Source organism: Ammodytes marinus, assembly GCF_949987685.1.
Source record: "Ammodytes marinus genome assembly, chromosome: 16".
Lineage (NCBI taxonomy): Eukaryota > Metazoa > Chordata > Actinopteri > Uranoscopiformes > Ammodytidae > Ammodytes > Ammodytes marinus.
In genome coordinates this window covers 29,389,681-29,405,270 of record NC_137220.1, presented here as the reverse complement: position 1 = coordinate 29,405,270, position 15,590 = coordinate 29,389,681, and positions in this window count along the sequence as shown.

The following is a 15,590-nucleotide window of genomic DNA, read 5'->3' as shown; positions in this document are numbered from 1 at the left end:
TTATGAAGTAGTTAGAGTATAGGGTCACACATTATAACGCTGGTGGCTCTGTGCTGACTCCAAATAAGATGTCCAGATAACTGTAGCCCACTAGGATGACAAAGGTAGGCTACTCAAACAATGTTTTGATGGTGAAATAATTTATTTTTAAGTTAAATTGTACAGAAAATCACAGTCAAAATAGGCTTACTTTATGTAGCCTTTTATTTCATTTTAGCTTTACATTTTACTTATTTTCGGATACAGTCCGTTACTATGCTTTATTTTACCTTAACGTTTTTTTCATTTTCGGACATACTCCGTTACTATGCCTGGCGTCGGTGTCCTCTTTCTACATAAAAGCAACAAACAGCGATTACTCATGCATCCATCTGCCGTTTTGAAGTTGTTTCGGAGACAGTGTGGGCTATCTTTCGTAGGTTACGCCAAGGGTTACGCCTGTGGCTGTAATGCAATGCATTTATCTTTACGTAGGTTACGTAGGCACTCTTCTTCGCCGTCACGTAAGGGCAAACAACATGCAGCATTTGCAGCAGCGCCCTCTAGGGTCACATATCCTGACAGGTCACAACTCTCGGTGCAACACCGGCCCGGCCCATGTCACACAGCCGTGGGCCGAGGTCCCTTCCCTCTCGGCCGCGCAGACTGTCAACTTAACCTGAAAGGCCAATGATAAAGGCTGGACCGGGCCTGGACCAATCACACACACAGCGGAGGGCCGAGGTCCCGCCCATTGGGCCTCGGCTGTCAATCACTCAATCAAGTCACGTCACTAACAGACAGAAAAACAACTCGAAAAAAACTGAGAAGAAACGGAAAGGAGATAGTTGCTGGACTAGTGGTAAGAAGTTGAAAGTAAAGTTATGTTGAGAACAATTATTTGTGTAGCTTGCTGAATTTTAACCAACACAGCATGTGTACAGTTTGCCAACAGCTAGCTGCTTGCGTTAACATCATGGATAGAGCCATTCATAGAGCCAGGTCAAAGTGGCTATTTTAGCTAATAACCTACTAAACATTTGCTAGCTCTCTTGTGGTTTTTAAGAGGAGTTAAATAGCTCTGTTGTTGGTGTATTGAAAGAGTATCATTACTTTGCTTGCTGATCAACATGTCATTAAAGTGAGGAAGCTGTCAGTTTTTGCTTCTTGCTGGAGCCTACTTGTTCAGTATAGTGGATTTAATAATGTTTTACTTAAATATACTTTTCTGTACTGATTGTTGACATGGTTAAACATACTTGAATTTTATTTATTTTATATATAATTTAAATGCAATTTAAAAATACAGACTGTAATTTGACCTGACCATTAAAAATATATTAATATATCACAAAGTTAACAGTAAATGCAGAAAAGTATATTCACTCAAATATGCAACATAAAGTTGTCACACTTTCTCCTTGCACAACACTTTCAGTGTTTGAGGCTTTAGGCTTCTCTTTTTTAGAAACATTCAGAAAATTAGACCACCACAGAATTGTAGCCTACTTACTTTTTACAAGCTGTTGAGTTTCTTTTACTAGACCTGCTTTCTAGACCATCATGTACTTTAGAATAATACACATTAGACCATTACTTTTGTACACTTTTTTTCACATTGGTTTACTTAGTAAAACAACAATTTGTGCATTTTGCCTGTATAAATCTATTGTAATGCATCTTTCTACCTCTTTAACTGATACATCCTTAAAACCTCAATCAATTGTGTGTCTCTCCTCATTTATGAAACAGGTTGAGCCACCATCCACAGAGGAGGAGTCTGTCGAGAGAGAGCAAGGAGCAGGAGGTTGATTACTTTGTCTGTCCTGAGCCTACCATGTTAGAGGCATTTTTTGAGCACCACCCACAACAGAATTAGCCTGGTCCTTTCATTTGTACAGAAGGTCTGGAACTGCTCTATTTGGCAAACGTTCACTCACTTAGAGGCGGGTGTCTGTCATCGTTCTCAGCCACTCGCTCTGTTCGCTGATTGGACGGCCGAACATTTTCCTGAGCTCAAACACGTGAATTCACCGCAGCCCCAGACTGACTACTGAAGGGAAAATTACATTTGGGGGGAAGTAGGTAGGCGGGCGGAGCCAGGCTACAACAGAATACTATAGCTACTATAAAACTTTGTAAATATTATTGTATTATATGTCTGTACACTTGTTCAAAATAAAACAACATTTTAATTTGATTCAATGGAACAGTCATCTTTAAGGGACCGTGATAAATGTGTTCTGGTGGGTGGCCGATCAATTGTGGTGGGCCGGTCTGGGTCCAAAATGCCAGGGCCAATTTTTGGTCCCAGTCCAGAGGGGTATACTACAAAGCAAACTCAACAGAGCCCGGCTCTCTTTTTTTGATCTGGTTCAACATAACACATACCCTCGCTCAGAGCTAACCGGTATCACGAAGGCAGTTATCAACCCCGAGAGTTTCAGCTTCAGGCTCTGTGCGCGTCCCCATGAGAGGGGGCGTTTGGCCGTCATTTGACTCTGCTTCCGCACAGACTGGACTGATCTTGTGCCGCTAACTTTACACAAACGGACTGATTGTGAGCAGCTGAGTAAAACAAAAGTGTGTCGCCAACTTCATTCAAGAGGAAGAGTTTGTCAGTCTGAATTATTACAGCAGAAAACAGAGAGCCGAAAAAAACTATTACTGCAAATAGGCTAAGGAGAGTGGAATGCTGCCAGCATGGAAATTATTTATTTATCTTGCCGATCGTTCTCGCAGTGCGTAACGTGACATTATAAAACAATGAAACGTTGAACTCGGATTTAAACACTATACCATTTAGCCTAATATATATATAGGCTACTTTGCTATATTTATAGCACTACGCCTATAGTCCCACACTTAAGAATGTAATTTAAGTCTGACACTGTCTCAAAATGAATAGCCTATGGAAAATCATTTAGTTTTGGGCCACATCATAATGAATACAATTTTGATTTAGACTATTAGCCTTTTATTTGAATCTTACAAATACCAATAGGCCTACATTAAAAAACCTGTAGTCTGGACAAATATGAATCTAGGCTACTGTGAGAAGCTTAACCTGCGAGTCTGCAACGATGTCCGAACTGTGACTGTCACCTGTCACGTCCCAACTGTAATCGCTACTTATGAAAAGAAAGCCCACAGTGAAATAATGTTGCAAACTGTGATTTTAAAGAACGCTTTATTAAGAGCCAGTGTGTGTATATCGCCAGGTAAAATCATTTGAGAGGAGAGCATAGAGTGGCGCTGCATACAGTATAGGTGTGGGCTATTTTACATGTTCAATAACTGTATGCATGTGGCAAAAAGCCCCAGCGCGATGTTACAGTTCACTCTGCTGTAAGCCTAATGTCACGGCTTCGTTTCGTTCATTAACTTAGCCTACTGATCAATAAATTTAGATGTAACAGCTTCCTCAGTGAGAATGTAGCGCTCAGACAATATTGTCAGGTCCGCGGGATTTCTAAATGTGTAGTTTCCTTGAAGGGCAGCGCTCTATAAGAGCCGAATTTAAGCTCAAACTCTGAAACAAAAACTGGTCTGAGCAGGTTAGCCGTGCAGCCTCTGTTACCACGGTGATCTAGCCAGGTAGAAAGAGAGCCACCTTTCGTGATACTGAAAACTCTGGCTTTAGACCGCTTTAGACTCAACAGACCTCGCTCAGCCCTTAATCTCGCTTCGTAGTATACCCCTCAGCCCTGCTTGGTGTATGTTTGAGGTGGTGGTCGGAGGAGCCACACTTACATCAGTCTGCCCCAGGGCAGCTGTGGCTACTACCGTAGTTTACCACCACCGGTATGACTGTGTGTGAATGAATAGAACCTGGATCCCTGTAAAGTTGTCTATGTAAAGCGCTTTGAGTGCGAGAAAAGCGCTATATAAATTAAATATTATTATTATTATTATTATTAGCCTATTATTATTACTGTATAGGCTAGGCTAATGATAATATAATTAAGTCTATACTGATGTGAAGATCAATTCTAGCGTGAAGCCAACAATTATTAATCAAAGCAGAGTGTTTTTACATGTAAGACATGTCTGGAAAGAATGTTTGATTCCTAAAACACAACAAACGTTTAAATTCAGCTGAACCACCCCATTCTTCTGCAAAATGTAGTCCAAGTAGGCTATTGGTTTAACTAGCCTAGGCTACATGTGAACTTGAGCTGAAAAAAATTGTTTATAGCTCAGTTGATCAAACTGAAATGTATTCAGCAATATTGATAATATTTTAGGTCAGAACAAATCTCTAGTTTCAGCCTCTTAATCATGACGATTTTCTGTTTTTCAGTTTATGTGATGGTAAACAGAATATTTTTGGGGCTTGGACTATCAAAATAAGCAATAAGAAGAACTCATCTAAGTCTTTACGAACAGAACTAATAATCGCATGGCTACAATCAAAGGATCCTGTGGCTACCTTTAAAATACATTTACATTTTTGAAATGTATTGGAATTTGCACATTAGTATGTGTTTGAGAAATGTTTAAGACAATTTAAATGTGCACTATGCAGTTTCAGGGGAGGGGGGATTTGTTTAAATGTTGTAGAGTCTGCGTTTTAGTTCACAAACCATATTTACTCTCCATGTAATTCTTAGGATTGAATAATTATATCTACATATAGATATAGGAGCTGGACCTGGAACCAAACATGAGACTAGAATATGTCTGTTAACCAAACTGTAGGCCTTGCTGCCAGTGTTAATTTTGGCAGCAAATTCTGATTTAGTCTTAGTCTTAGTCTTTTGAATATCACACCATTTAGTCTTAGTCCTATTCTAGTCATCTAAAATATTTTAGTCTTAGTCTAGTCTAGTCTACTAAATATAAGCAGATTTTAGTTGACTAAATATACAGCGGACTTCGTCGACTAAGTGTTTTTCTTCATTGAATGGTATTAAGGTTTGAATATGCAATACAGACACAGATTTAATGGTTGTAATACAAAACATGTATTCTATTTCATTAGTAATAATCTCACATAAAATCAGACCCGAAACGTCCAGTGAATCCAGGAACGTCACTGAAGATGTGTCCAGACTAGGCATCAGTAGATGTATGTACACAGCGAATACCCTGAGAGATCAGTGACAGCCAGGAAAGACTGGATGACAACCATGAAGAGGGTGGTGACTACTGGAGAGTCAGTGACAGCCCGGAGAGACGGCAACCGGGGCAGAACGGGTCAGCAACCCAATCTGCATCCTCTGAGAGGAGGAACCCAACCAAGCTACGATGAACTTAATGGAAAAATACCCCCAGGGGTGCCCGAGAGGGGGGGAGGATGAGCACCCCAGTCGGACGGACACAACGGTTACAGACCCAGGCAACGGACAATCGACTTTGAGTAAGACGTGTACATGCGGCAAAGTCTGCAAGAACATCCATGGCTTGAAGATCCACCGAGCGAGGATGAAGTGCCCGTTGGGAGCAGAAACAACACAACGCACAGGTGTTACACCTGGTGAGACGCAGGAGGTGCCAGGCCCGGAGTCACCCCACAGTGCCCAGAACCTCCATGTGTTGCAAACTAATCCCTCGAGCATCAAGCCTGAAAGGAGGCGGATCAAATGGCCTGCAGCTAGCATGACCTCTCTCTGGAAGCAATTCAACGACGATGTCGACCAAATTCTGGAGGCAACGGTGAAGGGACACGCCGACGGGAAGCTACAAGCTATGACAGCAGTCATTGTCAGCTTCGCAGCAGAAAGGTTTGGCGAGGAGGAGAAGAAAAGCTCTGGAACAACTTACGCAAAGAATCAAAGAGCTGTAAGGATCCACAACATCAGGCAGGAGATGAAAACGCTGAAGTCCCAGTACAAGGCGGCAGGACAAGAGGAACGCACTGGCCTGGCCCAGCTAATGTGCATCCTTCGGAATAAGATCAGAGTTCTCCGCCGTGCAGAGTGGCACCGGAGGCGGCGACGCGAGAGGGCATGCAAGCGTGCTGCTTTCATCGCTAACCCCTTCAAGTTCACGAAGGATTTGCTGGGGCAGAAGCGGAGTGGCAATCTGGTCTCCTCGCAGGAAATCATAGACCAACAACTGAAGCAGACGTACAGCGACCCCGCAAGAGAGCAGGAGCTGGGAGAGTCCAACATCCTCATAGACCCCCCTGAACCTGAAGAGCAGTTCGACATGTCGGAGCTGCAGCTAAAGGAAGTCAGGGAGGTTGTCCGCAGAGCAAGGGCGAGCTCTGCTCCAGGACCGAGTGGCACTTCATACAAAGTGTACAAGAACTGTCCCAAACTCCTGCTGCGTCTGTGGACAATCCTGAGAGTCTTCTGGAGAAGGGGAAGGATCCCTGAACAATGGAGAGTGGCCGAAGGGGTATGGATACCGAAGGAGGAAAACTCCACTCAGCTAGACCAGTTCCGCATCATCTCCCTGCTGTGTGTTGAGGCAAAGGTTTTCTTCAGTGCTGTTTCCAAGCGGCTGTGTACCTACCTGGCAAAGAACTCCTACATCGATACATCTGTCCAGAAAGGTGGCATTTCAGGAATTTCAGGATGTATGGAACATACCGGTGTGGTCACACAGCTTATTCGGGAGGCCAGAGAGAACAAGGGTAACCTATCAGTGCTGTGGCTTGACCTGGCAAATGCATTCGGCTCCATTCCACACAAGCTCGTCCAGCTCACTCTGATGAAACATCATGTACCCAGCAGATGCAGAGATCTCATCGCTGATTATTACAGCAATTTCAGGATGAGGGTCTCTTCAGGAGCAATAACATCCAGTTGGCACAAGGTGGAGATCGGCATCATCACAGGGTGTACTATCTCTGTGACACTGTTCTCGCTAGCCATGAACATGCTCACAAAATCTGCTGAGCCGGAGTGCAGAGGGCCCCGCACGAACTCCGGACAACGGCAACCACCCATCAGGGCATTCATGGATGACCTCACAGTCACGACAGAATCAGTCCCAGGATGCCGTTGGATTCTGAAGGGACTTGAAAAGCTGGTGGCGTGGGCCCGGATGCGTTTTAAACCCGCCAAATCAAGATCTATGGTGCTGAGGAAAGGGAAGGTGGAAGACAAGTTCCGGTTCACCATCTCAGGCACAGCCATTCCATCGATCTCAGAGAAGCCGGTCAAGAGCTTAGGGAAGGTTTTCGACTGCTCTCTGAGAGACACAAAATCCATCCAGTCAACATGCACGGAGTTGGATGGCTGGCTGAAATCCGTGGACAAGTCGGGCCTACCGGGGAAGTTTAAAGCCTGGGTTTACCAGCACGGCATTCTTCCCAGGATCCTGTGGCCCCTCCTGGTCTACTCCATCCCCATCTCGACAGTTGAGACCTTAGAGAGGAAAGTCAGCAGCCACCTCCGGAGATGGCTAGGACTGCCAAAGTGCCTGAGCAGCATCGCTCTCTACGGTAACAGCAACAAACTGCAACTGCCCTTCAAATCCTTGGAGGAGGAATTTAAGGTCACCAGAGCCAGAGAAGTGGTTCAATACAGGGACTCAAGAGATCCGAAGGTGGCTAAGGCAGGGATCCAAGTGAGGACTGGCAGGAAATGGAGGGCTGAGGAAGCGGTGGAAGAGGCAGATGCAAGGCTCCGGCACAGGTGTCTGGTTGGAGTGGTCACACGAGGCCGAGCTGGGCTAGGATCGTTTCCATCTCCCCAGCTGAACGCCAAGGGGAAGGAGGGGCGACGTCTTGTCCAGGACGAGGTGAGGGCAGCAGTGGAGGATGCGAGAACCTGCAAGGCTGTGGGAATGAAGCAACAGGGTGCTTGGACAAGATGGGAGAATGCAGTGGAGAGGAAAGTGACCTGGGCAGAGCTTTGGAAAGCAGAGCCTCAACGCATCAAATTCCTCATCCAGGCAGTTTATGATGTGCTCCCAAGCCCGTTAAATCTGCACACATGGGGCATAGCAGAGACACCGGCATGCCCACTGTGCTCCAAGCGAGGAACCCTGGAACACATCCTCAGTGGCTGCACAAGGGCACTTGGAGATGGTCGGTACAGGTGGAGGCATGATCAAGTCCTTAAGACTATCGCGGAAGCCATTACCGCAGGACTGGCATGGGCTAAACAGTTCCGCCCCTCCAATAAAACCATCGCCTTTGTCAGAGCTGGGGACAAGCCTTCCACGGCCAGTAGAACATCATCTGCAGGCATCCTGACGTCTGCAAGAGACTGGCAGTTGTTGGTGGATCTTGAAAAACAGCTGAAGTTCCCCAGCCATACTGCAGTTACCACCCTGCGACCTGACATTGTCCTCGTGTCTGTGTCCACCAAACAAGCAGTGCTACTGGAGCTGACAGTCCCGTGGGAAGATCGCTTGGAAGAAGCCTTTGAGAGGAAGCTCTCCAAGTATGCAGGACTGGTCAGCGACTGCCAGCTGGCTGGTTGGAGAGCAAGGTGTTTCCCTGTGGAGGTTGGTTGCAGAGGATTTGCAGCCCGTTCCTTGGCCAGAGCCTACAGTAGTTTAGGCATCAATGGAGAGAGGAGAAGGAGAGCCATCCGCAGTACCACTGAAGCGGCAGAAAGAGCCTCAAGGTGGCTGTGGCTCAAAAGAGGAGATCCATGGAGTCATGGTAGCTAGCTAGCCGTCTGGACACAAGCCGGGACTTGATCAACCCCGGCTGGGTCACCTGGAGGAGGGCGTCTGATAGTTGAAAGACCCGAAACGTCCAGTGAATCCAGGAACGTCACTGAAGATGTGTCCAGACTAGGCATCAGTAGATGTATGTACACAGTGTACCTGACTGGATAGGGGGGAGGGGGGGCTTTAAGAGCCTGTGCCCGGGGGTCCATTATCTCATGATCTGTCTATGAACCAATTGGATTCCACAATCTTTTTTCTTTTTGCGGGGAGCATGCACAAGCATTATTTATAAAAAAATAAAAAATAAAGAAAATATTTTAAAAAAGTGGGGGGCCCCACACTAGGTCTTGAAACGGGCCCCGAGATCGTTAAGGCCGCCCCTGGGCAGCAGCAGCACGCAGTTGAGGTGCTGATAAATTTGAGCAACTGCGCCTTCCTTTAAGCAACACTGCTGCCGCTGTGTGTGTTCGGACTTCTTTTGCATCAAAGCCTTTTAGATAATACAATTAGAGGTTTTAATTGTACGCTGTCCATGCGTCGGAGTTGATTGTAACGTAAAAACAGAAACTAACGGACGGAGGCGGTGTAGACATAGACATTATAAAGGATAGACGCCGCATTGGACGTTGAGCGCGAGAAATGCGGGCGCCATCTTGGACCGGTCACACGTTCCACTCGGGGTAGTCTGTTTGGCAGGTGGAATGAACTGTCAGCGCATGTAATTAATCATATCTCATTAAATACCAAACTGATTTTCACGCGGTTTTCTTTGCTGCAAAGATCATACATGTAGCTAAGATACAGGGCACAAGTTTTGACGTGTTTTAATATTCATAGTGGGCTTAACAGTCATAGAAGATTCTGATATGATATAAGTAACCAGACGTCCGAGTCACACACTTCGTCCGGGAGGAGATTGAAACGGAGGATGTGTTTCTGCTTGGGGAACATATTGAGGAGACACAGTTTGGCATCGACAACCACCATTCCGACTTGTTGTCATTGGTTGTGTCTGTCTTTCACAAATTAAGGCTGCACCACATTGCCAAACTCGCCTCGCTTGAATTTCTCTTCGGAGTAAAATGCGATTGTAAGGATGGTTAACTTTATTTTATGCATTTGAGTATTATTGTTTGCTGTTGTTGTTTGATTTTCCCTTAATTTAATACTTTTGATTGCTGTGGTTTTGTATTGAATGTGTTTTTAAATGTACCGTGCTGCAAGGCACGCATTGATTTCCTGTCTGTGTCTGAGGAACCAACTCGAGACTAGACTGAACTTGGTATTCCCCCCCTAGTATAGCACATTGGACAACCAAGAAGACTTTGATTTTAAATAATCCCGTCCTCTTTTAAGAGGCAATTGCCTAACAAGCTTGTGTTTTAAATTAGAGAAATAAAACATATTTTTACATGAACACTCATGTTGTCCTTCTCTTTTAATGAGATATTATATACACTGGTTTTTATTTATAGGCTATTTAATGCCTTCATGGGAAACATCCACCCTTCATATGTACCATGCTCGACTACTCCTCCTAAATTGCCCCGAGCTAACTCCAGTTTAGGAATAACTGCCTTTTCATGTAGTGCCCCTAATTCATGGAATGCTCTGCAGAGCAATTTAAAAATGACTGCTCTTCCTACTCTTGGTTTATTTGAATCTATGATTTCTGAATTTTACACATCTGACTGTAACTGTTTTAGCTGAATTCATTGTTCATTTAGTATTTTATTTTTGCTCTTGTTTTGTATTTTGTATAGGCCTACTTTATTTAAATTAATATATTTTATCCTATTTTATTTCTGTTCTCTGTTTATGTTATCCCTGTGATTGTCTTTATTGTGTATGCTCGTCACTGTAAATGAATAAATATATTTATATATAGCCTAATCATATATTGTTAACTTATTAAAATAGCTGACTTTACTGCCCCTATCTGTTTCTGCTTCCCTTTTCGGGGGATGTTCCTCGTTTTGATCTCGGACGTCTGGTTACTTATATCATATCAGAATCTTCTATGACTGTTAAGCCCACTATGAATATTAAAACACGTCGAAACTTGTGCCCTGTATCTTAGCTACATGTATGATCTTTGCAGCAAAGAAAACCGCGTGAAAATCAGTTTGGTATTTAATGAGATATGATTAATTACATGCGCTGACAGTTCATTGCACCTGCCAAACAGACTACACTGAGTGGAACGTGTGACCGGTTCAAGATGGCGGCCGCATTTCTCGTCAGCGCCAATAGGCAGTAGCGGCCAACGCGGCGTCTATCCTTTATAATGTCTATGGGTGTAGGTACCAGATCGACTCGGGCTGCAAGATCGACTCGGGGTCCTGCGCCTACCGATGACGTATCGACTCTTGACGTTGTCACCATAGATACCGCTACGCTACGGCAACGCAATGTGGACATACACAACTCGTATATACAGTGTGAACCCAGTACAGTTGTATATACTATCGGTGTGAAACTTAAACAACATTTAAAAGCTTGATAGCATTAAAACAACATTTAAAAAGATCGCGATAGCTTAGCGAGTAAGCTAACTATAGATAGTTTATATACTATCTGTGTGAAACTCAAACAACATGTAAAAGATCGCGCTAGCTGATAGCTTAGCCAGTAGGCTCAATAGATAGATCGATTTATTTCTCGTTCTGCAAGGTTTAAAATGAGTTGTTACGTTAGGCTTATAGTAGTCATCTCTCATTAATCATTATGTAAGGTTAAATTAAATTTTATTTTATACGAATTTATAGTTTAGCAAGGTTTATCCCCCGGTTTTAACCCTGTTTGAGTGCTAAATTAAATATGTATTTAATAATACTTTATACATTAAATGAGTATTTTAGTTTAATGTACTCTAGCATGTATTTTAAGAAATAATATTTTATTAAAAGAACAACTATCCCTTGGCTTCACTGTTATTTTACATCACACTGAAAAACAATTGTTACGGTTGGGTCTGGAGGACACAGGCGCAGAGACAGTGTAAGTAAAAGAAGATTTATTTCAGGAGAAAACCAGCAGGGTGTTAGGACCGTGATCCGGGGAGGGAAACTGGCTGGCATGGGGGTCCAGGGAGAGAGCAACGGGGCAAGTCCAGGGGGCTGAGTGGAAGCAGGCTAGAGCGGGCAGGCAGGAGGGGTCCGAGGAGTAGTGCTGGAGAGCTAGGGCTGGAGCTGGTGGCTGGAGTCAGGCCGGGAGAACTGTGGCAGAGAAACAAGGGTTAACCAGGAAAACGTGCAACAGAGCATGGCTGAAAACAGGTGAGCGAGAGAGTGAACTGACTGTGTGAGAACAGAAGCTACAATCTGGCAGTGTCTGGAAGGTAGGCCCGGGTATAAGTAGAGCAGTTGATGAGGATTGAAGGCAGCTGTGAATGTTGTTGATTGACTCCAGCACACCTGGCTCCACCCCTGCAATTAGCTCAGCACACAGAAAACAGGTGAAAAGGGAAAACACATATAAGGCCAAGGAGCCCAATCGGGATCATGACAGTACCCCCCCCCTCAATGAGAGCCTCCAGGCGAGCCACCGGGCTTCCCTGGGTTGTCCCGGTGGAACTCCTTAATAAGGGAGGGATCGAGGATGAGCTGGCGAGATATCCAGCTCCTCTCCTCAGGACCATAACCCTCCCAGTCCACCAAGTACTGAAAGCCCCGACCACGGCGGCGAATATCCAGGATCCGCCGGACTGTGTAGGCGGGGTGATCATCAATCATGCGGGGAGGTGGAGGGGGTGTAGCTGGAGGGCACAGAGGGCTGGTGGAGACAGGCTTAAGCTGGGAAACGTGGAATGTGGGGTGAATCTTCATAGATAATGGCAGTTTTAATTTGACAGCGGATGGGTTGATAACAGTTTCGATTTCAAAAGGACCAATGTAACGTGGGGACAGCTTCTTAGACTCAGTGTTGAGTGGGATGTTTTTAGAAGAGAGCCAAACCTTCTGACCTGGTGTGAACTGTGGTGCTGGAACCCGGTGTCTGTCTGCCATGCGCCGATTGCGCTCGGTGGAACGGAGCAGGGCGAGCGTCCCTCCAGACCTTACGACAGCGTCGAAGGTGGGCCCGGACAGATGGCACCGCGATGTCGCCCTCCTGTGCTGGGAACAGAGGGGGTTGATATCCAAGGGAACATTCGAATGGGGACATACCAGTAGCTGCACTTGTCAGGGAGTTGTGGGCGTATTCAACCCATGGCAGGTGAGTGCTCCAGGAAGACTGGTTCCGAGTAGTGACACAGCGCAGCGCAGCTTCGAGGTCCTGATTGGCCCGCTCCGTCTGCCCGTTAGTCTGAGGGTGGTAGCCTGAGGAGAGACTGACAGAGGATCCTAACTCACGACAGAAAGCTCTCCATACCTGGGACACGAATTGTGGACCCCGATCGGAGACCACGTCAGCTGGGATCCCGTGGAGGCGGACCACATGCTGAACCAGGAGATCAGCAGTCTCAGACGCTGTAGGAAGCTTGGGCAGAGGCACAAAATGGACAGCCTTGGAAAATCTATCAACAATGGTGAGTATGGTAGAATTACCTTCGGACAGCGGGAGACCAGTGACGAAGTCGAGACCAATGTGACTCCAGGGACGCCCAGGCACCGGGAGGGGACGGAGCAACCCTGAGGAGGGTTGATGCGAGGACTTACTGCGTGCGCAGACAGTGCAGGCGAGCACGAAGGCACGGGTGTCAGCCTCGATGGTGGGCCACCAGAAGTGTCGCTTGGCCAGGGACAGGCTGCGGTTAACACCCGGGTGGCAGGAGAAACGTGAATTATGCACCCACTGGAGGACCTTGGAGCGGACAGCACTTGGCACGAACAGCCGACCCTGCGGCCCGGTTCCCGGATCCGGTTCCTCCCTCAGCGCCTCTCGGATCCGTGCTTCAATCTGCCACCTGACTGCCCCCACCACACAGCCAGGGGAGATGATGGTATCGGGACTGGAGAGACCGTGGTCAACGGCAAACTGTCGGGACAGGGCATCCGGCTTCCCATTCTTGGACCCTGGTCGAAAGGTGAGCTGGAAGTTAAATCGACCAAAGAATAATGCCCAGCGGGCTTGGCGGGAGTTAAGGCGCTTGGCGGACTGGATATAGGACAGGTTCTTGTGATCAGTCCAAACAATAAAAGGGATCTCCACCCCCTCCAACCAGTGCCTCCACTCCTCAAGCGCTAGCTTAACCGCTAGCAGTTCCCTGTTGCCGACGTCGTAGTTGTGCTCTGCGGGAGACAGGCGCCTGGAGAAGAAGGCACAGGGATGAAGCTTCTGGTCCTCCGGGGAGCGTTGAGAGAGGACCGCCCCTACCCCGGAGTCCGAAGCGTCGACCTCGACCACGAACTGTAGAGCCGGGTTGGGATGAATGAGAATGGGAGCTGAAGTGAACCGCCTCTTCAGTTCCACGAACGCCGCCTCAGCCTCAGGGTTCCAAGAGAAGGGGATAGCTGGGGAGGTAAGTCCAGTGAGGGGAGCCGCTACTCGACTATAATCCCTGACAAACCGTCGGTAGAAGTTGGCAAAGCCCAAAAAGCGCTGGAGCTGCTTTCGGGTCACGGGTTGAGGCCACTGTGCCACCGCCTGTACCTTCTCGGGGTCGGCCCTCACCTGCCCTCGCTCTATGATGTACCCCAGGAAGTCCACGGAGTCCACATGGAACTTGCACTTCTCTGCCTTGACATACAGCTTGTTTTCCAGGAGTCGCTGTAACACCTGCTTCACGTGTTGGACATGTTCCTCCTGTGAGCGAGAGAAAATCAGTATGTCGTCCAAGTACACAAACACAGTGCGACTTAAGAGGTCACGAAGCACATCATTAACCAAGGCTTGGAAGACAGCGGGGGCATTAGTGAGTCCAAAAGGCATTACCAAATATTCAAAATGTCCGAGGGGGGTCTTAAATGCAGTCTTCCATTCGTCTCCCTTCCGAATGCGGACAAGGTGATAAGCATTACGGAGATCAAGCTTGCTGAAAACTGTGGCACCGTGGAGGGATTCAAAAGCAGAGTTAATTAAAGGCAGAGGATACTTGTTCTTGATAGTGATATTGTTAAGACCCCTATAGTCTATGCAGGGACGCAGGGAACGATCCTTCTTGGCCACAAAGAAAAACCCAGCCCCGACAGGAGATGACGAAGGTCGGATAATACCTGAAGCAAGGGACTCCTTGATGTATGTCTCCATTGTCTCTCGTTCAGGCCGGGACAGGTTATACAGACGACTGGATGGTAAAGGAGCACCTGGAAGAAGATCAATAGCACAGTCATAGGGCCGGTGAGGGGGCATAGAGAGGGCACGTTGCTTAAAAACCTCTCCCATACTGTGATATGCGGCAGGAACTTCAGACAGGTCAGGGGGCTCAAGCTTTAAAGGCACAGTGGCTCCCTCTGCTGGGGAAAGGGCGGACCGCAGGCAAGACGAGAGGCAATAATCACTCCAACTTAGTACACGATTAGTCGCCCAGTTGATGTGGGGATTGTGTAACCTTAACCAAGGCTGACCCAAAACTAAGGGAGTGTGAGGGGAAGAGATAATGTGAAACTGTATTACCTCATGGTGGTTGCCTGACAGGACAAGGCGAAGAGGCTCTGTGCGATGGGTAACCCGTGCCAGCAGCTTCCCATTAAGTCCCTGGGCATTGAGGGGAGTAGCGAGCGGTCGAGTGGCAATACCTGCTCTAGCAACGAAGTCAGCATCCAGAAAGCTCTCGTCAGCTCCAGAGTCCACCAGAGCGAACAGTGAATGGGTTTGTTGGTTCCAGGAGAGCGTAGCCTGCAGTTGCATGCGAGTTTGGGGGAAAGGTTCCGAAGTGATCTTGCTCACCAGTATTCCCACCGTTACTGGGGAGCACTCCCTTTTGGCCGCTGGGGACAGGAGCTCAGGAAGTGACCGGGTTGAGCGCAGTAGATGCAGAGCCCTTCATTTATCCTCGCGCTCAGCATTGGAAAGTTTGGCTCGGCCCAGCTGCATGGGCTCCTCTGCCGAGGAGGAGGGAAGGACAAAGGAATCAGGGGACTGACTGGAGCAAC